At 36.3% G+C, this 27,893-nt stretch overlaps 1 long non-coding RNA gene across 1 annotated transcript in view; it reads left to right on the top strand.

Annotated features, from left to right (window-relative positions):
* Positions 1-24,656, top strand: part of LOC145666735 (uncharacterized) — a 36,276-nt gene extending 11,620 nt beyond the window's left edge. The window contains exons 2-3 of the long non-coding RNA XR_014127811.1: positions 10,945-11,064; positions 24,443-24,656. This is a non-coding gene — a long non-coding RNA (uncharacterized LOC145666735). The remainder of the gene's footprint in view (positions 1-10,944; positions 11,065-24,442) is intronic.
* The last annotated feature ends 3,237 nt before the right edge of the window (positions 24,657-27,893 follow it).

The raw sequence follows: 27,893 nt of genomic DNA, 5'->3' as shown, positions 1-27,893 counted from the left end.
CAAATGAAGATCTAGTGCTAAGAAATATTGAGGAGATTTTTAGTTTTGACGATCTCGAAGGCGGAGATCCAAGTTACGGTTATTCACTTGTAACAGGTAGACAAGTTGGCACTCATGAGATGGGTACGGAGATAGGAAAAAATAGGCTAATTGAGAGCAACCCACCCGTAAAGTCGCAGGTTAGAGGATACCCGACGCCCACAGAGTTGGCCAGAACCGTGTTTTCACCAGAAGAGTGGAAAAGTTTTCAAACACGCGCGAGTGAGCGTGATATTAAAGAGCACGTAGATGGCTACACTGATCTCACTGATTTTCAGAGAGCAGAACTCACCTCCCTCCTCATAAGACATAAACAGCTGTTTGATGAGAAACCCGGTTGCATTAGAGGTTATGAACATGAAATACATCTAACTGACACAAAACCGATTCGTTCGAAAATGTTCCCGTTTGCACATTGTTATCAGAATCAGGTCAGGAATGAGATTAATCGTTTTCTAGCATGGGGAATCGTGAAAAAGGCTGCCACGCCTTATAGCAATTCACTAGTAGTAGTACCAAAGAAGAATGGGAAGTTACGCCTATGTATCGACGGGCGCCCTCTTTCGCGGGTCACTTTGGCAGAAACGGACCAACCAATCCCCGCCATTGATGTTTTACAAGAGTTGAGCGACAAAAATATTTTTTCAGTTTTCGATGCAGTCGATTTTTTCTTTCAAGTACGTGTAAAAGAGGAATTTCAGAAGTATCTTGGATCTGTGCACGAAGGCATTTCGTATTGCTTCGTCAGATTACCATTTGGTACGAAGACGTCCCTGTCTTCCTGTATAAGGGCACTTGATTTAGTTCTAGGAGATGGTGTAAAGAGCTTTTGTCAAACGTACGTAGATGACCTAGCGGTAGGCTCATACAATTTTACACAGCATTTAGACCATCTAGACCAAGTTTTCACTAGGCTGGAAACTGGCGGAATAACGCTCAGATTGAAGAAATGTGTTTTTGCACGCACACATGTCAAACTTTTAGGTTTTGAATTGTCTGCTGAAGAAATCAGAAAAGACAGGGAAAAGATAGAGAAAGTAGTAAATTTTAGACCTCCAAAGACGGTGAAGGAAGTTAGACAGTTGATAGGTTTCCTCCAACATTATCGTCCCTTCAGTAATCGTTATTCTGAGGTGCTAATTCCACTATTTGATCTTCTAAAGAAGAATACTAAGTTTAAATGGGAAAAAGTGCATGATGATGCCTTAGTCAAAATAAAAGAGATTTTTCAAGAAGAAATCGTGTTAAAAAAACCACTTCCAGATAAAGAGTTCATTTTAGAAGTGGATGCAAGTGATAGGAGTTGTAATAGTATCCTATATCAGATAGACGACAATGGTGAAGACAGGATCATTGGGATGTCTTCAAAAGTTTTCAATAGTGCCCAGAGGGCGTATTCGATAACTGAGAAGGAACTTCTGAGTTTAGTAGAGGGTGTCGCTAAATTCAAATATTATTTGATAGGAAGGAAATTTAAAGTTCGCAGCGATCACTTATCATTGAAGTTCATTCTGCATTGTCGATTGACGAATCAACGTATCACACGTTGGGCCTTAGGGCTCGCGAATTTAAATTTTTCATTCGAATTTGTTCGCTCACGCGACAATAAAGCGGATTTTCATTCACGCTACCCAGCGCAGACTAGTAACGTGACAAATTTTGATAGTAAGCCAGTGTTACGCGAGACATTAATGTCATTGCTAGAGGAAGTTCCGTGTGAACTTCGGAAGTTAATTGCAGTGTTGCCAGAACTGCAATCGTCAGATGCCTTTTACGGTCCTCTGAAGAAGGCGACACAGAGTGCCGAAACGTCAAAGAAGATCAAAAGTCAATATCACGAGTATATTTTGTTTAGTGGAAGGTTATGTAAGAGAGATAAGGATGGTGTAAAGATTTGTATCCCAGAACTTTTGGTTCGACCACTTCTGCAGTACCACCACGATGAAAGTGGGCACCTATCCGCTTCGAAGCTGATACCACAGCTTGTCGAAACATACACTTGGCCAAAGATGAGAGAGCAGATAAGAAAATACTGCGGGTCATGTGTCATCTGTCAGAAGGCTACTGCCCCACACACCTACATGTGTAGGCCACTAAACTCCATTATTCCTGAGAAGCCTGGTGTGTTCATTGCAGCTGATTTCTGTGGACCACTAGTGCGAGGTATTGGTGGTGTCCAATACATCCTTGTGTTTGTTGATGTTTTCTCCAAATTAATTGGTCTTTTTGCATGTCGTCGCGCAACCACTCACACGGCCTTACAGAAATTGAAACAGTTTCTCAAACTGTGTCCGCGAGCTGAAATTCTATTGACGGACCACGGTTCTCAGTTCTGTAGTAATCAGTGGAAGAGAGAAATTCAGGCCTTAGGACTGAAGCATTACATGTCTACTGCCTATTACCCTCAAGCGGAACCTGCAGAGACAGTAGTGAAGAGTACAACCAGGATGTTGAGAAAGTATTGCCATAACAATCAACGTTATTGGCCAAGACACTTAAGTAAAGTAGAAAGAGGCTTAAATAGTGCTAAACATCTTAGTACAGGGTTCTCAGCTTATGAGCTGCATCTGGGAGTTTCGTCCACTGCTGACGTTGCCAGAATATTTGAAATACCCGAAGTTGAACGGCCAGTAGATAAGGATTACTTCGTAGAAGTAGCACACAAGAATTTAAAGAAGAATGCAGCAGCCAGGAAGAAATACTTCGATTCTCATCATACTTTAGTAGAATATGATGTAGGACAGTTAGTGCTAGCACGTGTATTCCCGAAATCTGATGCTTTGGCCGGAATTTCGAAAAAAAATATTACTAATGTATTCTGGACCCTGGTTGATCCTCTCTAAAACTGACAAGAATGTGTATACTCTCGCTGACCCACAGACTAAAGTGGCAGTGATGAAAAGAAACGCTTACTTGCTTAAGCGGTACAGAGAAAGAGAACCTGAAAGTCAGAGAAAAATTCCAGCAACTGAAGAAGAGAATGCTGAAACAACGAAGAAGAACTGAGCTCTTCGTGTTATATTCATGTAAATAGTTTTTTACGTGTAACATTAATAGTTTAATCTTTTTGTGTATGTATTATGCTATTATATTATTATGGGAACAAATTTCTTTAATGTTTTTATAATGTATTAATTAGTATTGTTGTGTTAAAATATTTTCAATTACGTCCGCACTCATTGTTATATATTGTTGTGTAATGAAGTATTTCGATAAGCTTTGATAGCTAAAGTATCTTTTACTCTCAAAACATATCGAAAGGGGGGAATTTGTAAAGACCTAGTGCGTACGTCATTTAAATTTTGATATGCAAATGACGTATCAAAATTTTTGCATATCAAAATGGAAATTATATGTAAATTTGTAATCACATATATATTATATCAAATAATTTGAATATTATATCATGCTAATTAAATGTTAAAAGCCAACAGTAGGTATATTCTTTGTATTAAATTTATATTAATTTCATGGAAATAGATGGAAGAACTTCAAGTACTAAGTTTTTTTTTCTGGAGAACGTTTCTAAATTTTCAACCTAAAGTTCAGCGAACTCATAGCCTCCAGCGGAACACCCACATACAGCAGCTGAGAGAGTACAACTGTTTCCAGCTTACTACAATTTTCAAGACCAGAGATTGGACTATTCTGACATAGTTGTACAGAAAACTACAATTGTATGTCCAGGACTAGTGGATGAGAGATGGGTTGGCTACTCTTCCATATAGCGCCGTTCAGACGTGAACAGGGCTTTTGTATCCTAGTCGCACATTGGTGTTGGTTTTTGGGAACAATAAGGTGTCAGAAACGAACTCGATGACGTATTTTCGCACCTTACCCGCGTCCCCCGCCACGGCTCAAGACGGATCTATCGTCAGCCACGGCGCGGAGTAATATGTTTTTGAAAATGTGAGTTGGCTTTGGGAAATTTGATTTTATTTAAATTTGAAAGGTTCTTGGACGCAACCGATTATAAATTATGTTTATTTAATACGGTATGTCCCATGTCCGAAAGTATCACGTACTCTTTTAGTACGCTTTGAAAATACTATTTCCAGGCAGTTTCTTGAACCCGTTGAGCGGTGTTCGTCTGCAAAGATGGAGGAGGCTTTCTGTCACCAATGCATCCGGAAGACAAATATGTTAATTATCCCCACATAAGGTAATGACAGTCATGTATTATAATATATTTATCAAGTAAAGTGTATAATATTATTAATGTAATGTTTAATTTTGCAGCATATATGTTAAATAAGCAGGGGTGAGTGTAATTAAGTTAAAGTTTGTATTGTGATTACACCCCGCTTCAGGCAGGGTTTGTTTACAGATGGCACCACCTGTCACATGAGTGCTTGATGGAAAGGGGAACGTGTATTTTTTTTAATATGTTTTGTTTGTTTAATTGTTTTCGTAGTCTTGCGATGCATAACCTATGTAGTGTTGTATATCAATATAATCGTTATAGTTCAAAGTAATATGTAAACTATCTGAAACTCACCAGAGCGTGAATATAAACGATATATTAGTGCATAAAGTTGTGACCTATTTAGGAATTCGGTAGTTACCGTAAGAGAGAGGGAACGTTGACCCATAAGAAAATCGGTAGACAAAAAGTGAGTCTATGTTTTTCTAGTTCTGGCGAGCCTAATAACTACGGTTGCCAGGGAGGTCACACTTCACTTCGCTTAGAGAGACGAGACCCTTCGGGTCTGTTCATATGACACTTCGTTTGAGTTCTTGTCATAAGACATTTCGGTTAGAGCATCAAGACTAGACACTTCGCTTCGCTTCGAGTCTTTGGACACTTCGTTCTTAGTGTGCGAAACTTGACTTCGCTTCTTGACATTTTGTTTCAAGTCTTTGCTAGTGTATAGCCACTACGATGAAATGTGTATAATCGTACTTAGATAGCAACAGGAGAAATATCACCTATATATGACCCCATCGGGAGTGTGATTTTTCAAAAGTAACTTTCTTTATTTACATCACCGTACATATAGTTAGGGGTGTTATTTACACACCAAAACCAACTATTGAGTGAGAACATGTACGCACTCAGTGGAAATTATTAACGTGTGTTGGTGGACAAACAGTGTGGCTCACCTATACAATGAGCACACTTCCAACCAGTTTGTTTTTTTTTATAATACAGCGATGTTAGTCAATCTGTCATCGGAAGAAACATTTATTTTTTGTTTAACCTGTGCATCTCAAGTTATTGCACCATGAACAGTGTTTTTTTAACCTGTAAAATTTAAATAGTGGGACTTTTTGCACCACACAACCCAGAGTACAGAAAGGTGTGACGAGCCAATGTCACCTTTACTGTGATCGTGATGACAATTACTCTCTACATTTAAGAGAGAGATGCCAATGCAGAGATCTACGGAGGCAGCGTGATCTTCACGACCGAACGTCGAAAAAACCGTACTATGTGGGAAGAGGTACGTCACGCATATACGGAAGAATGCGTGCGGACTGGAGATACCAGACAGCAGTGAAGACTGGAATCCTTGAGGACATTTTCTATGAAGACAACTAACTTAACACGCGTGGACTAGAACTGTTGATATGAGTAAATACAGTAGCTACTGCGAAATAAGTATCATTTTTTTTAATTGTGTACAGTGTTTATGTCAAAAAGTAGTGTACAAAGTTTAATTCCGCCAAGGATCCATTAAATCGTTATCAAAATTACTTTTACGTCCGATTTATACTGGAATCCCTGAATATATCCTGAAGGGTCACTTGCTGCTTGGTGAGTACTAAAATATATAAAATGTTTTGTAACTTCTGTTTTTCAGGCGGACTTCGTCCGGCGGCTTCATTAAACTTAACTGCAAATAGTATTCCTTGGTAATGTGTATTCTGTTGGTGTCACTAGACTCAGTCTCATGTTACATGAGCCACTACTATTTGTGTAGTCCATGAGTCACTTCGAGAGCGTATAATCAGGGTAGGACACATGAACTATGAGACCTGTGTAGATCTCAAAATCGGAACTTTCTTTAACATTTCTAACAATAGCATAGATCTACATAGGAGCATTTTGGATTATCTATCTAATTGAATTTTGTTATTAAAGATTCTCAACATTTTTTTTATTATTCAGTCTCTACCGCAACTAAAAAAGTTCATAGTTCATAGGACCCACGCTGACAGACAGTCTTCCCTGGTGTGACGTAAGACTGCTGTCAAATGAAGAGAGAGAGAGACATACCTCACCATCGCTGGTACGCCTTCCTCTTCTCTCTAGAGGGCCTCAGCCTAATTTACATTTTGACACTTCATGTCATATGCAAATTTCAGCACACCTGTGCTTTAGAGGTCATTTTACATTTGGCACCCGAGCCTGAGGCTCACCTCTCTATTTACACAACTCAGCATAAAATATTTTGTTTGAAATATCACCATATACAAATAAGCACAGATTTAAAATACACTATTATCACTAAATGTAACAGTGAAGTGTAGTGGTACAGTGTTGCACGCTATTTGAGCTGCATATGCTGAAAATGTAAAATATAGAGAAATCTGATATGTGGCAACAAAGGGTAATAAAGAAATGCACCAAAAACAAGTGAGGATTTTGCATTATACTTCTGTAGCCCCGATGAATAAACAGACAACTCATGATACACGCGAGGAAAGGAACACGTGTTTTCTAGTTCTGTAAACTGGTTCTCGATTACCTTATCAAGGGTGCGAATTACCGGGGGGATGAGGGGACTTTCCTCCTCAATCACATCCTGTTCCCCCCAAACCATGCTAAGTATAACGCCAACTTTCATTGATTTTTATCATTTCTTGTAAGTTTAATCTGCTAGTCGTATTTCGAAATGAGCGATGTAAACTATTTAGTTTTGGTCATTTCTAATTTCCACACTATTTTCATCGTTGCTTAGTTGAACCATATTATTATGACTACAGTTATTACTTGCAACCGTATCCTTATAGAATCCAGTTCGTCGTCGTTCGTGAGTTTGAGTGTATTATAAAGGTAACCAACAAAGTTCTGTCGCTTTTTCACCCACTACCTTCGAACATCGATATGTTATCTAAGACGTACCATGATCAAAAGTAGTCCCCATTAGCATCGATAACCTTCTGCCAACGTTCTGGAAGGCCATGGATTCCATAGCAGTAGAACCTGGTGGGCCGTGAAGCGAAGAACGTATCAAGTGGATTTTCACCTCTACTAGTGATTTGAACTGGCAGCGTCCTGGAAGGTGATTGTCCAAGGAATGAAACAGGTAATAATCGGACGGTGCAATGTCCGGGGAGTATGACGGATGCAATAGTGTTTCCTATCCAAGGCGTAGAATTGTATCCCGGATCATCCTAGCCGCATGTCCTGTAACAGAAGGATCCCTTTGCGATTCGGAAGTGCTGGCTCCAGAGTTTTCAGGTTTTCTTGAACATGGCTCAACTGCTGACAATACACAGTTGCATTGATGCTTTGATCAACTGGTAGCAGTTCCCGGCGCACGATGCCGCGAGCAGTACACCAAACACACAGGAGGACTTTCTTCTCGTGCAATGCTGGTTTAGGCTGCTTTGAAAGCTGTTCATGGAATGCTAACCAATGATGACGGCGCCGTGGAGCTTCATACAGGACTCATTTCTCATCACATGTCAACACCCTGTCCAGAAATGGCTCCTTCCTCAGACTAGACAGCAAAGAAACAGGTATCTGCTCGCGTTGCCTTCTGGCCCGGAGTTAAATCATGTGGAACCCATTGACCCAACTTGTAGTGCTTCCCAAGTTGATGGAGGTGCTGCCGAATGGTTTCTTCACTCACACTGAATTGTAGTCGCAGTTCCTCACATGTTTGGCTACGGTTCGCCTCAATTGCTGCCTGAAGATCTTCAGTTTGTACATATGTTGGTTTTCCGGCATGTGGTGTGTCTTCGAGTGTTTCGTCACCGTCCTTAAACTTGTTAAACCACTACTACACTGTCCACGTAGTCACGGTACACTGAACAAAGGCCTGACATATCTTCCGCCCCGCCGGAGCGGAGTCTGATCCCAGTTTGAACTCGTACAGCATATACACTCTTATGACGCTCTGTGGAGGTCCCATGTTCACTCTGTCCTTACGCAAGTTCACTGTGTAACTGAAGTGGCACAACCAGGTAGTATGCTGTATATACCCACACTAACAACTGACCTTCGCCTTATCTTCATTCGCATTCAAGTCATGGTGTGAGGGCTAATTGAACACAGACCTCCACAGAAGCAACAGAACTTTCTTGGTTACCTTTATAATTACACGTAACAGTTACATATGGATTTATAAATGCTCTTAGCGGTTGACCAAGAATTAACAAATAGCTTCTTCCACCATACTTGGCGGTCGGATATGTCATATTCATCCTGTACATTTGTATCGATTATCATCTTGTTTTAATTTTTGTTATATTTCATTTTAGTTTTTAAGTTTCCATAATATTCATAATATCCAATAAATAGAACAAGTGGACTTCATTGAACTTAAATGGACTATTATTGCCTGAACATCACTGCCTTTTACGGAAATGAACTTTTGAAACTGTACTCAAACTCTACGTTCGGCCTATATATTCTCTCGTGGCTGTATGTTGACGTACTGAGTACATGCTGAGAATGTGTCGCAATGTAGTGAGCAGACGCAATGAGAGCAGTGAGTGAGTAAGCGCGTAAGATTTGTTTCAGCATTTGCTAATACGACTGATTCTCCGTGTCATTTATTGTCCGTGTCTATATAAGCACTTCAACTGGAGTGGGCTTTTTAAACTTAACCCTTCATTTTTCCATCTTTCTTTTCGCTGTACAGTTTGCTGTCCACCCCAATAATGTTATCTGGAAAACTTCAATGCAATGTTTATACTTCATTTGATAAAGTGGCACAAAGTGAATCAACTCAGCTGTAATCTAACAAGAAAGTAATTGTAAGTGTTGACTTCCTGAGCTCCGTCACAGAATTGATTTAAAAAAAAACAATAATTGAGAGCGCAGCATTAGCGGGAATTAGAAGCACAAGCTCGAAATTTGAATTGAGAGTTTTTATATATTTGGCCTTCGATTTGGCCTGATATATTTGCAGAAATCGGGACCAGCAACAATGCATTTCTCGTATGATAGGTTAATACGTACGTAAATTTTGTTTTTAAAGTAAGGTTTACTTTTACAAGGCCATGTGTAATAACGCAAAGTAGAAGATTTCAATTTGAGCAAAAAATTAACACAGTTGTGATCATGGCTGTCGCTCGGGCCAAATTATTAAGTAAATTAAATAAACCTTAGAGAGCTACGGGCACAAGAGCGAGTACAACATTAAACATGTTCAGAAAGGTTAGGTGTGGTGTGTGCATATCAGACAATATATACTGGTACTTAGTTATTGTCGGTAGATTTATTGCATTAATAAATCCCTTATTTATTACAGATGTCATATCATATTTATGAATGTTTGGTGGTGGGGGTGAGGCATTATTGTCTCATTTTGAATTATTGCACCTTCAGACTCTCGTCTTGTTGGCCTATTTTTATCCCCCCAATATAAATTATCTAATTGGCACACTGACCTTATCAATATTTGGAAGACTACCTTCTTGGTTTCTGTCTTTCATGTTAAGTGACATATTCTTTTACTTCCTCTCCTACATATTATATGATTATTTTTGTACACCGTATAATATTACCATATTCACATTGGAAATATAATTATTTTATTACTACCTCATTTCGTTACCGTATTGATGTTCCTGGTCCTCTTGTTAAGGCATCCACTGGAGCTTCGTCAATACGTGCAGGTGGTCTTCTGGTGTGTGGTCTTCTTGCGGGCTAGTATCCTCGTCTTTATACAGTTTAAACCACCTTTCTGCTGTAGAAATACATTATCAGTACACCTTCAGTAGTACAGATCACTCTGTCCGCTACCGTAGTGACGTGCCTCTTTTTCTAGTTATGTCCAAGGAGAGCACGAATTACGACAGCTTCATCCATGAAACTCAAATTGATGGAATTTGTACTGACCACATGAAAGCGCTGGGAGTTGCGCGATAAAATACGTTCGTTGGTCCAAGAGATCAAGGTTATAGTGATCACTTTACCATATTTCTATATCTCACCATAGATGGTTGTATGGGTTCGGCAAAAACCATTTATTTCGACTCAACCTGATATTTGATTCATATAAATTTAGTTGCTGCAACCAATCTCATTTTGACTATGAATGCAGAGCAAAAATAATGTTTATTGTATTCTTCGGTCTTACACCTATTTTGATGTGTTGCTCTATGCATTATTTCTACTATAGTATACGGCGGGGTGAAGGCTTAGGCGGAACGAAGGCGGGGTGAAGGCTTAGGAAAGGCTTAGTTATCGCAATTGCAGGGTAGAGGTCTGTATGGGCCGGAATTTTTAGCCTGGGCCCGCCCCGTGAATTTATAATGTGAGGCCCGATCTGAGTCCAAAATATGTTTTAGCACTTAGACCTGAGCCCAGTCCGAGCTCGTATGATAATCAAATGAGCCCGAAATAAGCCCGAATTACAGAAACTTCATAATTTACACAAAATTGAATTTAATTTATATCAATTAGAAGTTTAATTTTGCAGTTGTGCTTTAAAATTTCTGCAGAAATAATGGTGCAAACTTCCAATAATAAATATCGTTGTACCGTATATTTATAAAGTTAGGCCCGAAAAGGCTCGAAAAATATGATTGTATATTTAAAAATTTACGGCCCAATCCCAGCCTATGCCCGAAGTGATATATGCTTTGTAGGCCCGAGTCCGGCCCGTGCAGACCTCTATTGCAGGGTCAACATTTGGACAATTTATTGGTTGGTAGTAGTAGAGATGTTCCCAATATAAATAACAATTATTAGTAAATATTCTGAATGAACTATTGTTATTTTAGGAAGGAAAGGAAGACAACAGTGAAGGAGAACACTGTAGAGTGTGCTCTGTACGTGGTCCCCATAGTCACTGAACTCATACTATAGCTAAGGAAAGTGGATATTCGTGTTTTTTGAAACAGGTAAGTGGTGAGTTACTTTTCTTTTGAAAGTTCTGTAATTTAGACTGTTTCTTATTCTATGATAATTTAATATACTGGTTTGTAATGCGAAAAGCATAGTGGACGGAAACATCTTTATTGTGACAAGTAATCACAAGTGCTCTTAATGGAATTATGTAAGTTTCAGTTCCGTATGGTTTACAAATTAGAGTCACGGATTTTCAAAGAAAGGTAGGTGACAAGGCTCTGTATTGGATCAGTGTCAAGGTCTGTGGACCCTACTGTTCGGGTCGACGGACCTTGGGATCTGTGTAATATTGTATACTCACATTCCCGCATACTTCTCACTCAGTGCTTGGGAGTTATTTACAAGATTGGTTAAACGAAGAGGTGATGAGAAATCATGATTGTCACGTACTCATAATTATGGTTATGATTCTAAGGTAAACACTTAAAAAAAAAAAAAAAAAGAACAGAAATAAACTGTTAGCACCCGATGTATCAAATGTTGTTTCCAATTGGGAATAAGGAGAATTTTGCAGCATATTTTTTCTAATTTTGGGTCTTTATTCCACAATTAGTTCCCAACCCCTTTTTTGTTCCCTTTCTTCTTTTGCTGCTACTTTTTAAACTTTTATTCCAATTTCTCCGTAATTATGGGATGAGTGCGCTGTTTCTTTTGCGAGAATTTTGTTAATTTAAAGCATTGTGCTTTCTCTGGATCCAAACAACGCAGGTGCAATTTCCAAGACGCGCCAACTTCTCGAGAAGATTCATGATTTGCAAATTGAGTTGTTTCGTATCTACGGTTACAAACTTGTGACTTGTACAGTGACGGTTGCCATTAGAGACCTGGAACAACAACGCTTAAAAAAGAACAGCGGGCTTATTTACTTCCGTGAGGCAACAGTTAAACGGATTTGCAAATGAAAGCTTGAGATTTGTTTTCAGAAGAATCCGAAAGTTGTCGAATTTGCAACTTCCTGAGAGTTGTCATTCCGAGTGAATACAAAGTTTGACTCACGACCTCTTTGGATGTGGAAAGAAGCTTTTGCAACCAGAAAGATAATCTCTCTGGAAATAGAACGGGCTTACATGTAAAGCTTAGGTGTGTTTATGCTGTATTGGAAAATATGGCTTCATATTTTGTAAAAGAAGTGCGTAGTTTAAATTGTTGTCAATTAGATTAAAATAGATAAAAAAAATCAGTCATCAAAATAGTAGAAGGAAATATCACCTGTTTCTCTCCTACTTTCATATCAAAACCACCTCTAAAAATCCTAACCTTTCTCATAACGGTCAGGAATACCAAATACTTCACGTGATATTGAGGAGAGCGAGCACACTGTTGCGGCATTACATGTTGGAAATTATAAATAGCAGATCTTAAATACTGAGCGGATGTTCCAACATCTCTCAAGTAAAATAGGTTCAGAAAAGGATCTGTCTCCTGAGACACATGTAGCAGAACGTTATGATACCGGAGGATCATGTCAATACATCACACCAAGCATAAAATACAAATCAAAATCATCTTATTACTACTACATATAGTCCAGGCATTTTATATATAGCTAATATACCTTGAAGTTGGAAAAAAATTCCCATAAAGTTGGATTTTTCAGAATAATTTCCTTTGTTAATGTAGTTTGACATATCAAATGTCCCCTACTCTCCGACACGTGCTTTCTCTCAAAATGGCGGACAAAGATGGCGGCCATGAAATTTCAACTTGACGACTTTGGGCGACAATAACTTTGTTCTTTATGTCATTTTGGATACGTATCAAGTTTATATACATACAGCAAAGGCTGAAATTAAATGTTTATCATACATATCATGTCAAAATTCAATTTTAATAGGTTTAAATTTGTTATATGTATAAAAAAGTCATACCAAATATCACTTTTTAAAGTTTGGAGGCAATTAAGACAAATTAGAAAAGAAGAAAATCGTTTGAATAAAAGTTGAAGGTAATTTTATGAGCTTTAAAATGAGGTATTTACTTTGCCTCTACGTAACGTGATGAAGATTCTATATAGGATTTATTATATACCTTTTTATGTACCTTATGTATACCTTATTAAGAAACGAAAAAGTTTTCCATATCTTCAATTTCGTTATCAGAAGCAATTCATAAGCAATTTCTGAATTTTCACACTCAATTCCGAGACAATTTTTACACATTTGAGAATATTGCAGACCATCAGAACGACACTCACATTTAGTTGAACGTTTTTGTTTGCACTAGTCTTGAAAGTACATTTGATCAAAGTAAGAAGTTCAGGTGGTGCAGCTTCTAGATTAGTTGGAATGGGATGTAATTGTCCTCGTTTTAGAGTCCATCCCCAGTCGAGTGGACCAAGACGATTCCCTAGCTGAAGATGTGATGGGAAAAATACCATTAAACTTACTGAAGATGTGCTGGAGATCAACCCTCTACAGCCCTTCAGTCACATAGTCTACGTTTTGAAATCTCAAGCTGATCTGCGAGTATTTGTCGTATGAATTAGCACCTTTTCCGCTAGCTTTCTTCGATGAACTCTCAATGAGAAAAAAACACAAAAGTCAAAGTTGTTCGATGTAATTGAAGATATCGTGGCCTGTGTAAACTGTCCTACTAACTAGAAGTTGTCGTTGATAGTGGATTTTTACTGCATCAAGTGGTTTGGCCTTCAACAACATCAGCAGCTGCTATTACGTACGACAACCTTTGTGAGAGATATGTCGAATATGTACAAAAGCACTTCTCTTCATCAGCAACTATTATTGTTTTTTATGGATATGATTCCACAAGCACAAAAACACTAGAAAAGAGAACGCCGGTCATTGAAAAAGACAAAAAAGACATCGGCTTCCATTGCTTGTCTACCAGAATTGAAATTAACCGTGAAACAGTATGAATTTCTAAAAACTCCAAAAACAAGATCATATTTATTGCTATATTGACAGACTATATGATCAAGACAGGAACTAAAGTAAAGCAAGCAGAAGGTGATGCTGATCTCTTAATAGTATCAGCTGCATATGATATTTCCCGTAAATATCAGAAAGTTGTTACTGTTGTAGGCACACACGTAGATTTACTTGTTATCCTGCTGGCCAGGACAGTACCTGAAACTCCAGTTTTCTTCTTTATGCCAAACTCCAGCCCCAGACCAAATAAATGTTTTGACATGTCAGCGATTCAGAATAAACTTGGGACACTGAAGGACGGCATTCTTTCCATCCACACCATGACAGGCTGTGATTGAACGTCAGCTCTGTACAAGAAAGGAAAGAAAAGTCCATTTAAACTACTTCAGAAGAACTCTGAACTTTTGGAATCGGTAAAAGCATTCAATGAGCCCAACGCGTAGTGTGAAACCATACTCAAAGTCGGGAAACAGTTTCTCGTAAGCTTATATGAAGGAAACTCTCATGACGGCCTAAACAAACTTCGTCGTGTTCTCTTTTCAGAACCAGTGTCTCGGCAATCTACTGTATTTCAGCGAATTTCCAGCTAGCAACGCTACCTCCAGCAGAGGCTGCTGTTTGTCAACACTCGCTGATGGTTTACTACCAAGTACAGAGGGCTAGGGAATCATCGTGATCCACTCGACTGGGGATGGACTCTAAAACGAGAACAGTTACGTCCCATTCCAACTAGTTTAGAAGCTGCAACACTTGAACTTCTTATTTTGATCACAAGTACTTGCAAGATTACTGCAAACAAAAACTGTTCAACTAATAATGTGAATGTTGTTCTGCTGCTTTGCAATGTTCTCAAATGTGTAAAAACTGTCTCGGGATTGAGTGTGAAGATACAGAAATTGCTTACGAACCTGAGAACGAAATTGAAAGTGTAGAAAAATTTTCGTTTCTTAGCAATGTATACACTGATCACCAGTTGAATTAGAGACACTTGCCTAATATCATGTAGCGCTACGTTTCGCCCTGATCATAACGTCTACCCGCCGTGACATGGACTGCACGAGGCGCCTCAAAAGTGTTGTTGTGGCATCTCGATCCATATCTGGTGCAAAGTCTCCCACAGAGCCCGCAGGCTGGTCGGAAGAGGTTCTACATCCCGAATGCGTCGTTCCATGGCGTTCCAGATGTGTTCGATAGGATTGAGATCCGCTGACTGTGATGGTCAGGGAAATGTTGCTAGATCAGGTGAATGCTCATCAAACCAGTCTGGTGCCATTCTATAGCAGTGTACCGACGCATTGTCATGCTGAAAGAAGAGGTCACCATCAGGATGTTGCAGCCGATCAAGTGACAAGACATGATCATACAGAAGATTGCAGTATCCTTCATCTGTGAGGGACCGTCTCACACGTGTTAGGGGACCCATTTCAGTCCACGTAAACATCCTAGATGAGAATACCACCACCGCCGTACTGCACAGTTACCTACCGGCACGATGGATCCATTGCCTCGTGCAGTTTGCGACGCACCTGTATCCGTCCATCGGAATGTACCACTGTAAAACGTGACTCATTTGTCCAGGCAACCTTTTTCTACATTTGCACGGTCCAGTGGCAGAGTTCCTTTGCCCATATTAGACGTTGTTGCCTGTGTTGTGCGGTTAGAAGGGGTACTCGCGTCTGCCGATGGCTTCTTTTCCTCATGGCGAGTAGGTAGTTGTAGATTGCGTTGCTGCTAACACGGCATTGTTGTTCTGCATTAAGCCCCTGCACTGAACCTCCCCGCGATTTGACACACTGTGGCCCGTCTATCGGCTGTTACGATGCGGGCCAGTCGTCGTCTCCTCTTGTCGTCGACACGCCTGTGACCGCGGCAGTTTGCCCGTGAGGGTGCAGTTTTACCGGAAACCAGGTACTCACGATACACCCTTGACACAGTTGCCTTTCAAAATCTGTGTCGTAGCCACTTCCGAAATCTAGCTACCCAGTCGTCTGCCCCCTACGATTTGATCATAGTCAAATGCACTTAGGTCCGTCTTGCCCATCACATACTGCACTGATACGGACACAGAGAGATGAAGCACACGGCAGCAATACAAGCGCAATGCGTTTCATTCACATGAATTGGTGGAGCCTCTGCAGGGCGGTATCTGCAACTGTCCTGCTGTTTCTAATTCAACTGATGATCACTGTACCTAGGTACATAAGGTACATAATAAAGTATATAATAAATTATATAAAATCTACATCAAGTTAGGTAAAGGCAAAGTAAATACCTCATTTTAAAGCTCATAAAATTACCTTTAACTTTTATTCAAACGATTTTCTTCTTTTCTAATTTGTCTTCTAATATAATTGCCTCCAAACTTTAAAAAGTGATATTTGGAATGACTTTTTTTATACATATAACAAATTTAAACCTATCAAAATTGAAATTTGACATGATGTGTATCATAAAAATTTAATGTCAGTCTTTGCTGTATGTATATAAGCTTGATACGTATTCAAAATGTCATATAAAGAACAGTTATTGTCACCCAAAGTCAACAAGTTGAAATTTCATGGTCGCCACCTTTGTCCGCCATTTTGAGAGAAAGCACGTGACGGAGAGTAGGGGACTTTTGATATGCCAAAGTACATTAACAAAGGAAATTATTCTGAAAAATTCAGCTTTATGGGAATTTTTTCTCAACTTTTTCCTAAAATGTCTGGACTAATAGGGAAAAGACCACAGGATATTTTATTCGCAGTAAAATAGAACCAATCTATAATTCTGAAGATACATCTTTACAGCAAATTCGACAAGAACATCACAGAGGTCAACAAAAATTAGTAGCACAAATTCAGGATTCACATGGATTTCTCCATAGCGAAAATGAAGTTACGAGTTGTTTCTATGAGCTCGTCAGTGCAATGCATACTGTAGTACTGTTCTTCATTTTCAGAAGGTGAAGTTGAAGCTGCTATTTTAGCTGCCGAATACAATAACTCTGTTGCTGTAGATTCGCTTCCAGCAGAATATTACATAACTATCAAAGACATTTTCGTGATATTTTTCTGCCGCTTTTCTATCTGCAGATTTCTCAAAAGCCTATGATTGATCAGTCATGAATATCACTTCAAAGTTCTGCTCTATTGTGGCCTGGGTGAGAAATTTGTTCAGATGGTGAAAGCTCTGTATCGTGAGAGTACGGTGAAGGTAATAGTGAATGATGAACTATTAAAACAAATTCACATCTACAGAGGATTAACACAGATATGTCCATTATCTTCCATTTTGTTTAGTTTAGCAGTTGCTCCCATGATGTTCAAAGTTCAAATTTCACTAATGGAAATGCGAATTTAAACTGCGTAAATGCCATTACAATCTTGTATTGATGATACTCATTTTGTAATTACTTCACAAATAAAACTGAATGCGGTTGTTAGCCATCTTACCAAACAGCAATTATTCCTTGAGCAGAGCTATACGAGACGTTCAATGCATCAGCAACATTTTGAACTGTGTCCTCTGTGACTGATGTTTGACTGGCCGCTTCTCAGTTTATCTGCAGTTTCTTTTTCTCCGTTTTCAAACTTCTCCAACAAACGACACACACATTGCTGATGTTAATTAGAGCTCCCCATAAAGAATTTTTCAAGAGATTATGGATTTCCTTAAGTGGACAACCTTTTTTTGCCACAAATTCTTTGACGACTCTTTCTTTTAGCTTCAGATCCATAGTTCTAATCAGTAAATCTGAAAAAGAAAAGGCTACATTAATAGAGTAAGGTTATCTCCATAGTATCATACATAGATAATTTAGTAGCTGAAATAGAAACAAAATTATAGCAAGAAGCATTACTTCTTGATACATTCTCGTACTTTTTCGATATAGTAAGCTGCATTAAAAATATACACTTTGTGAAAAACAAATTGTATGTTTTTTTAACGTATAGTCATTACTATAATATAGAACTTCTTCTATATTTTAATATTAATTTTTTTTGACGTCTACAACTTTGATTTATTAAAGTTTGAAAAATATTATAATTTACAGTAAAACAGTAAGTAAAAACAACAAAAAATAAGGAACCAGACATGAACAATTTTACGCACAGAACCCACTTTGCATTAAGTCCGGTGGCAAAACTACAAAAGATTACATTCCTTGAACAGTGCACAATTTACATTTTACAGAATATCAAAAAAATTAATATTAATTATCTAATATAAGATATAATTGCTCTAAACATATTGTAAGGATATTCATGCTAATCCTCTCATGGAAATTATAACATTGAAATCATCATTATTGACGATGAGTACTTGTAGCTCTTTTATTTGACATTATGTTCATTGACAACTACCATTTTTAATTTTAATTTTAAACGATTAATTTGAAAATAATTTTAATTTTAATTGTTACTTTTTCTGTCATTAATTATTATTAACTTGATTTTTTCATAGCCTTAAATTTCAATTTTAAACCGTTAAATTTTTCATTAAATTTTCAAACTATGGACTTTATGTAGTGATTTTACGTACAGTATGTATTTTGCTTTACATGTTCTTCTTTAACTTTTAATGAGCTTTCTCGTAGCTATGGGAATAGCTTACCCACCTTTGGTATAGGGGATCCGGGATAGATACCAGTCGAGACTCATGTGGTTCGGATTCCATGTTAAGCTATAGGTCCACGTCTCATATATTGTCTCGCTGCTAAACGGGACGCTAAATTCAAATCAACCCAAATCGGATTTAATTCACAATGTTTCAATCATATCTTCTTGCCCGACGTCATACCATTGCGTGGCTTTCGCCCCTTCGTAGTGATTACTCGTCGTAGCTCTTGCTTGTATTGATTTTCTAGTCGTGACTATTTCCCGAAAGTCCAAGGTTGAAGAGAAATCTTTGCTTCTATGAATCACGAAAGAAAAATAATAAAATCGAAGAAGATTTTGAAATTTGTTTTCCTTCATCTTTAACTGAATCAAAACAGCCCATCGTAATCGAAAAATAGTATATATATATATATATATATATATATATATATATATATATATATATATATATATATATATATATATATATATATATATATGTGTGTGTGTGTGTGTGTGTGTGTTATATATATATGTGTGTGTGTAAAGGGCTATATATTATATACATTATATTTGAAATAAGAGAAAAACAACAAGTTTTATAGCTGCTGCTGCTTATATGTAGTTTATTTCCTGTAAGTTGGATTGCATGACGTCCTTACTGTTTTGTTCATTTATTTGATGGATGAAAGTCTTTCAATAAAGGAAAAGGTCGCCATGTTAAAGGAAATATAGCTTGTATGATGCATGAACGGATATATCTTTTGATGTTATCTTTCTACATGTGTTTCGTTCTTCCACAGATGCAGAAGCTATTTTATTGTATTTTTCTAATCTTTCAGAGAATTATATTCCAATTTCAATGTTTTTGTTGTATTCTTTATGTATGCAAGTGCTTCTGTTGCTATTCTATATAGTTTTAATTCATGTGAAAGGGTCTTTCCTAATAAGATAGTGAAATCGGCCCTTGATCTAAATTGGGTCGCTATTGACCCAAAAGGTTACCCCTGACCTAAAACTACCTCAAAAAAAAAATTTGACACCCCACCCTCTCTCCTTACCGAATTATCGTATCATACATGCTCAAAATTGAATATTTTTAAATTTTGGTGGGGGTGATCGAAAAATGTTGAAATTTTCACAGGTTGTAGATACTATTTAGATGTAAATGTGCAATTTTTTTCAAAATCATCAATGAGTATTTTCCTTATTTTTTTGCGTGTTGAAAATTATAAAAAATTGCAGGAAAAAATTTTGGGGGTGAAACGTCGCTGATTTTTTGGTTAAAAATTTGTTATACCCTTAGGTACAACATATATTTTTTCGGGGCCTGAAAGTGATGGCAACATTGTCAAAAATAAATAAAACTTAAAAGAAACGTGTTTTTTTTGCGTCGGCTGAGCGTATCCATCATTGCTTGCTTCACTGGTCTCATACAGTGGCGCTCTCTACCGGTAGCGCTCTCTACCCCGAGCTTGTGCAAGAGTAGTTGAAGTGGAAGCACTGTTACGGAGATATCTTTGGTGTTTCTATTCCGAAATAAACCCAATCGAAGCAGCCGAAGAACAACAGAAGCAGAAGGGACGCAAAAGAAAGGAAAATTGTCAACTTTGGCAAAGGATTGTTTGAAGGGAACCTCACTTTCAGGGCAATAAAATGGTGGAAAAACTGTGCAAAAAAACTCGTTTGTTTACAGTTTTATTTATTTTTGACAATGTTGCCATCACTTTCAGGCCCCGAAAAAAATATATGTTGTACCTAAGGGTATAACAAATTTTTAACCAAAAAATCAGCGACGTTACCCCTCCAAATGTTTTCCTACATTTTTTGAAATTTTCAACACGCAAAAAAAAAAAAAAAAAAAAAAAAAAAATACGCATCGTTGGTTTTGAAAAAAATGCACATTTACATCTAAATAGTATCTACAATCTGTGAAATTTCAACATTTTTCGATCACACCCACCAAAATTAAAAAATATTCAATTTTGAGCATGTATGATACGATAATTCGGTAAGGGGAGGGGGTGGGGGTCAAAAATATTTTTGAGATAGTTTTAGGTCAAGGGTAACTTTTTGGGTCAATAGCGACCCAATTTAGATCAAGGGCCGATTTCACTATCTTATTAGGAAAGACCCTTTGTACACATTCCGAACCAGATGTGTGACAAATATTTCCTAAAAATTCTCACAACAATGCATAATTGTGATCAAAATAAATGAAATTCTCACGCTAGCAAGTTGCTCGATGATTTATTTCATAATCCTTAATTACAAAGATCTGAATTTCATACTAGCAAAGAGTGAAGAATGTTCTGTTTTAACTTTGATTAATAATTTGCAATTAGTTATTGGAAAGCTGTAAAGAAAAGACAATAAAAGAAAAAAAAACTTTCAGAAGTTCTCTTTAAATACCATGGACAATCGTTCGACCAATCACAAATAAAGGTTTGTTCAGGTTTTCCAGTTTTGGCCAATCAAAACTAAGTTTTTGTTTGCACCTTATAGTGTGTCCTTTACCATGTATGGTAGTAATTGTCCTTTCACTTTTGTATAAATTATTCCGATATTTGCGCATTCACAATAGTTGCTGTTCCAAAGTAGTGTGAGAAAGAATTATAGTGCTTAATCTTCCTATTTTCGAAGTTCCAATGGGTAATCAATTGTTTATTGACTGCAGTAGTTTAACTTTCAACCGTAATTCTAGATCCCTGTTAATAGTGCAGAATTTGAATGCAGAAAATATTATGGATTAGAAAGTGTAACTATTCACTCTCCTGTAATTGATTTTGTGCCTTTGAGCAAGACCAACTCTTTTAAGGCAAAAACCACGAGAACATTCTTTCAGGGAAGAGAAGAAATTCAAGAGCGAGCAATAACCACGATGGACAAAAACCACGGAGCCCGTCATACAACAATGAAATTTTGCACAGTGACGGGTGACAATATAATATTTCATCGTTACTTTCACATATTTTTACTTGAGTCTATAGCCCTCAACCTTTTTCGATTAACGACATAGAACACCCACGACATCGCTATATACTTATTTGATTTTTTATTAATAAAATACAGTATAAATTATGATAGTGAAAGCCTGTAAGTTTCTATAAAGTACTGAATCTATTATAAGTACTGATCATTGTTGTCATAACTTATATTGTCTCAGAATTTATTTCAACTAATTTTTAAATACTTCAAGACTTTTTTTAAAAAAAGAACTAACATTTAGGGACAAACAGTATGAGACTGCGCGACACACCGGAATGGGAACCATTGATTTAAGTTACTATCTCTCTCTCTTTAATTATATATTGCTCTAACTATATATATATCCTATTGCGTTATGCAACCAAAAATGCTCTGGCAGTGGTTTATATATAGTATAACATACAGGATAGCTTCGTAAATTACGTTTCAGATTATGAAAGTATGATAGGCTTCAATAACCGGTTGAATGTGAAATCATCTTATAATAAATAGTGAAAAATAATGTCTAAAAGAAGTAATATAATTAATGGTTTTTACAAAATACACAAAGAAGGAGATTCTTAAAGAATATGAAAGCACTGGGCACGATTGATTACAAAGGATTATAGCGGACCACTTAGAGCACCTAATGTTTTTTTTTTTTTTTTTAATCTTAGTCCATTTCAGCGTTTTGCCCCAAAAAAAGTTCCTTTTTTGTGCAATTTTTGAATCTCTTCCTGTGGCATAATATAGTGTCGAAAGACTCCCGAGTGTCAACAAGCATTTAGAAATTGAAAAGTAATGTAATAACTTTGTAATAGGAAATGTAATAGGAATTTAGCAGAAAACATATAGGTAGATAGTTGGTCTATTAGTTTATTATACATATACAGGGTGCTGCATTCTTTTGTAATAAAACTGTAGTTATATACCGAGATATCAGCGAGTTGTTTGAGATATACCCAACTTGTGAACTCAAATCGGAAAAATATTAAATGTAGAATATAAAGTTATTAAGTTGTAACGTTTTATAGACCATGAATTTTAAATGTATGAGATATCATATGTATAGTAAACTTCAATTTGCACGTGTGAGCCGCTCAATATTGACAAGTAAAAATATAGAAACTTTCTTTAAAGTGTTTCCCGACCTTTTTTGGCTCACGACACCATATTCTGATCGTCCATGACATCGCAATACACTTTTTTGATGTTTTATTAATAATAATATAAATTATAATAGGGTAACCTTAGAAGTTTCTGTAAAATAGTAACTTTATGTAGTACTGAGCATTGTTGCTAGCGCTGTGGCATTGACAGGTACAGTCTATTAAGATTCATTTTAACTAATTATTAAATGCTTCATCATCTTTAAATTCGAAAATTTCGTTACACATCAGATGGATTCGCTACTTTAGAAAATTTCATTTATTTATTTCGTCTTGTTTTACATTAAGAGGTTAAGCCTTATCTACCATTAGGAAGCCTTATCTACCATTTAAGAATGATCAATATTCTAAGAAAATATTTTACGATAACAAAATTAGAAAGTAAAAAAATACAAAATTGTTATAAGTATTTTAAATATATGCTTTAAAGAGACAGACGCTCACTCGCTTTCGCTCTTTCTCTCTTACAAACATACACACACAAACTCAACAGAAATATTAGGCCCAATAGTGCTACACTGTGAGGCTTATATAGTATAATGTATATTTACTTTTTAAAATACGTAATTTAAGTGTTATATGCATGTGCTCTTACAACTAATTGACGAGCTGCTCTATTGACTTTTCTGCCTCTGTGTACATTCAATCCTGCTTCACAATAAATTGTAAACTGCTCTTTTGAAAGGTGTTACAGAACTTGACTCACGTATCGAGGTTGGCAAAGCATTCCAATTTCTACAGGCTGATATTATGCATGATTTCGAAAAAGTTTATCTATGGAAAGGAATTGCAAGCTGCCTGTTAAAACGTTATCTTGGGTCCTTAAAATCGCTTTAAAAAATTAAGTGTTTTAGTAAATAAGAAGGTTCTGTACAAGTAAATGTTTAATAGTGCAATTTACGCCGTTGTTGCATTTTCAGCTATTGAAGCTTTTCAAAGAATGGTGAAACATGGTCAGAGAATTTTACATTAAAAATAGAACGTGTGCAAGCATTTCGCACCCGCTGCAAACGGTTTTGGAAATGTATATCAGCGTCAGTTAGGGTCTTTTTAAATTACCCGTCTTTATCATTCGTTAATTTCTAACGTTATACAGTATGCAGCAAAATAAACAGTACTGAAATTCGCGTGCAAATGGCGCGCGGGCGCAATGTGATATGAGCTGTGAGCGCCACATTGTATGCTTAGCTGTGAGTGGACTAGCGGAATGCACTTGGAGCAAAGTTAATGTAACTCACAACAGAGGAGAAGGTGTTTATTTTAGAGCACTATTTCCGCTCATACGGTGTAGACCAGCATCTCACTGTAGGAGATGAATGGAGATGCCTGCATGTGGGGTATACTAAAAGAACCAATTTTCCGAATAGATAATACCCTACCACTGTGCTGGAGTTAAGAGAGAAGATTCGATCACTTGTTTTGTTGTTCCAGCAAGCCGTGTTCACTAACGTGTTCATCGATCTACAGAACCGCTACGAAGAATGTTAGACGTAATGGTCAACATTTTGAACACGTGATGGACAGGCCCGATTCCTCTAAAACTTAAAATTTGTGTTGAGTAACAATTAGTTGGCATCCTTTTGACATGTCTTATGTTTCATTACATTATACAAAAAATAAATAAATAAATGTCAACGATATGATTTCAGTACTGTTTGTTTTGCCGCATATTGTAATTGTCCTCCTTTTCTCTTTTCTTGGTCAAACTTCATCCTTCCTTTCCTTCAGAACCTAATCAGTAATTATTACTTCTTTTCTTACATGAAGCACGAAGAGGTGACATTTCCAAGAAGCTGAAACATGTAAAACTGAAAAGAGTTATTAATTTTATCTTTAAAACATTTCCACGACTTATTCATCTGTAAAGTGGATATGGAGTAGTATACACACCAGTGAGTGCAAACGAATACAAATTCTCCGTCCATATTCTCCGAAACCTTTCACTATTTTATGTAAAGAAATAAAGAATGATCTCATTCTACTATGGCTTTTATTTTATAATTATCTTATAATAATTTGCAATTTCTTTGATTGTTTTATTTGTATCATCTGTCGTAAATATGAACAATATTATAGAATTTCATTTATTTATTTATTTACGGAAGACACTGTAAATTACATTCAAATCAAATAAGACATGTAAATAATAGAAAGGCATTCTCTGGGATCTAAATTAATGGAATCTGCGTAAAGTGGGATCTGAATTACACATACTCCCTTTACAAATCAAACTAAAATTTTCTCCTTCAGAATTGGAATTGCAGACCCATCTCTATCAAAACACTTGAAGGACATTTCACACACACACAGATATATATATATATATATATATATATATATATATATATATATATATATATATATATATATATATATATGGGTGATTCATTATGTATTGAACTTTGAACTCTAAGGTGTACTCATGGTCAAGACCAAAGCCAAGCATCCGACATCCGAGTACACATCACCTATTTTCATGAATCTTTGAGTTATTTTTCGCACTATGAAATTGGTTTCATATTTTAGTTCGAGATGTTAAGGAGGAAAATTGAGAAAAGCAATTTGAAAAATACACCTGAAAATCAAATAATATTTACAAATCAAAAGGAATTACCGCACACAGTGTTTATCTTAGTGATTAATTTAAACCATAAATACAAACAGAGAAAACTCCTTGTCACTAAAACTAAAAAAAAAAAAAAAAAAAAAAAAAAACAGTTAGACTTTTCCCAGACAAAGACCATAAGATGAGAAGAAATTCTTGCTGAGTGAGTACACAGTTGTTCAGTTTGTTTCTTACAATTAGAAAGGAAATTTACAGAAATCATTCAGAACGTTGTTTTTGTAAGATATTTATTTTTCAAATTATAAGGTGATTACTACATATTTTATTTGGGAAGGGGCGTTCAATTGACTTCAGTGGTGCTTCTTTCTCAAACTGGAAGTCGTCTGGAAACATTGATCATTCTTTTAATGTTAATTGTTATACTAAAGGAATTAAATAAATGAAACATTCGCAAGTTGATATTAATATAACTCTGTTATCTAGATGTAATCTTCAAAGTTGTATTTCTCTTTTAGAAGCTCTATATTTTCTAGGCAATGATTGCAGTAAACAAATCTATATATTCTTTAGATACAAATAAAGATATACATATTATATATATAGATAGATAAGCTGAGAATCCACAGAAAGAGTTACATATGCAACAACCAAATGAAATCTTCATAAGTTAAAAAAAATGTAATGGAAGTGAGACATTATGAACAACTTCTTCAAAATATGATATAACAAAAATGGTAAAACGAAATACATGTATGATTTGTACTTTACGAATTTCTGTCTGGATAATGAATATATTTACAAAGCAACTATTTATTTTATTGTACGTATTTCAAACCATTGTTCTGTTATCGTATATATATATATATATATATATATATATATATATATATATATATATATATATATATATATATATATATATATATATATATCAAGGGTACGTGAGTGGTTTCATTTTCCATGTTTGTTACACATACAACATCTCAGTTAATAATATATGATTGATTCCCTTATTTTTTATTATTTCAATTGAAATTCTTTCAAGAGAATTGAACGTAAATGGAAATACAATAGCGTACATTTTCTTTAATGTTACATTTTATGATGCTGTGATGAGATTTATATCCATTACTGGGGTATTGTACTTTAAAAGCTGTGCATAGCTGGTCATGTCTTCAAAATATAAATATATTGCTATCAATGCTTTTACTTCAATAGATTTTCCCCTCAGTTTGGGAAACCTCTTGGGATTGTAATTGAAAATATTTCAACATCATATTAACAAGGTATGTACCAGTTTGTTCTTTTGTATTAAATCAGTTTCAAATACTCCAATTATCTTAATTAATGAATTTTGGCTGTAATTCGAACTTATGCAATTATAATATATATAAATTATACCGTATTTAAAAGAACATGTTATAAGATATTAAATACTCATTTTTTGTTTGTTTTTAAAGGGTATGAAAGGTAGGCTTTAATCTATGTTGAAAGTAAGATAATTTGCACTACAAACCATTTAAAAAAAACAACAGAAAATCCCATTAAGTATATGCCAAAAGGATGGAAAAGCAGTTACGTTGTGCAGATGTTTAAAAACAAAGGAGATGTGCTAGAGAGTCGAATAGTCGGAGAGATTGAGATTGAGATTGAGATTGAGAGCCGAATAGCTGGAGTTTAGTGTACTTGACTTTTGGATATAGCGCAAATAGTAGTCTTGATAGATTAATTTAGTAAAAAGACCAGTGGTGGCCCCTGTCTAAATCCACATTACTCGAGCGGCGCAAAACGAATTGAACATTCTCCTGGAGTCTCCCAAGCATATAGTATTCTGGTGAACTGCAGGATATCTCTATATCCTATTTGATTGGGATATGCAAAATTAGAGTAGGAATTTGGTACTTTTACTTTGACACGTATCAGTGGCCATAAAACATACTGGCTTTTTTCATACCAGAGAATAGGAAGCCAAAATACGATTTTCACGAGATCTATTTCAGTGTAACTATTTAAATTCGGTTACAGAGAAGCCCAAACAATTTAAAATATTAATGAAAGTAAGGGCCAATGGAAGCGAACATACAATCTTAACTTGGTTCCGAAAATTCTGTCGTGGTGACTTACTCTTGGGAGAGAAGAATGATCATTATCGCCCTTCGTTGGCTGGAGATTATTAATTGAAGCTAATCACCGAAGCAAATCTGCGGACAAGGACACGAGAGGTTACAGAAAAACTAAGTGTTGATCATTCGGCTGTAGCATGGCATTTGGAGAAACTAAAGAAGTGAAAGGTGGACAAATTAACCGAGAACGAAAGACATCGACGCTCTGAACCTGCTCTACACTGCTGCTACTTCTGCGCTACGAAAGCGATCCATTTCTCGAACATATTGACACAGCATATTTCGAAAGCATATTTCGAAAACTAAATCTTGTATACAGCAACTTGTATACGGCAATCTTGTATACTTAGTTTGTCAATTTTTGAGAGAAGTCATACATGACCAGTCAACCTGTAAGGTTGCCGTATTTTCAAATATGAAAAACGAGAGAATTTTGAGCAAATTATTTTTATGGCATATTTTCCGAAACCTTTAACTTTCTTTTCTTAGAAACAATACTACCGTAGTAATCTGTATATGCTTTCTGTTT

The sequence above is a fragment of the Thermobia domestica genome, chromosome 1 (genome assembly GCF_964235325.1).
Source record: "Thermobia domestica chromosome 1, izTheDome1.hap1.1, whole genome shotgun sequence".
Classification (NCBI taxonomy): domain Eukaryota; kingdom Metazoa; phylum Arthropoda; class Insecta; order Zygentoma; family Lepismatidae; genus Thermobia; species Thermobia domestica.
The sequence above is the reverse complement of the archived record's forward strand: the minus strand, read 5'-3'. Positions and strand labels throughout refer to the sequence as shown.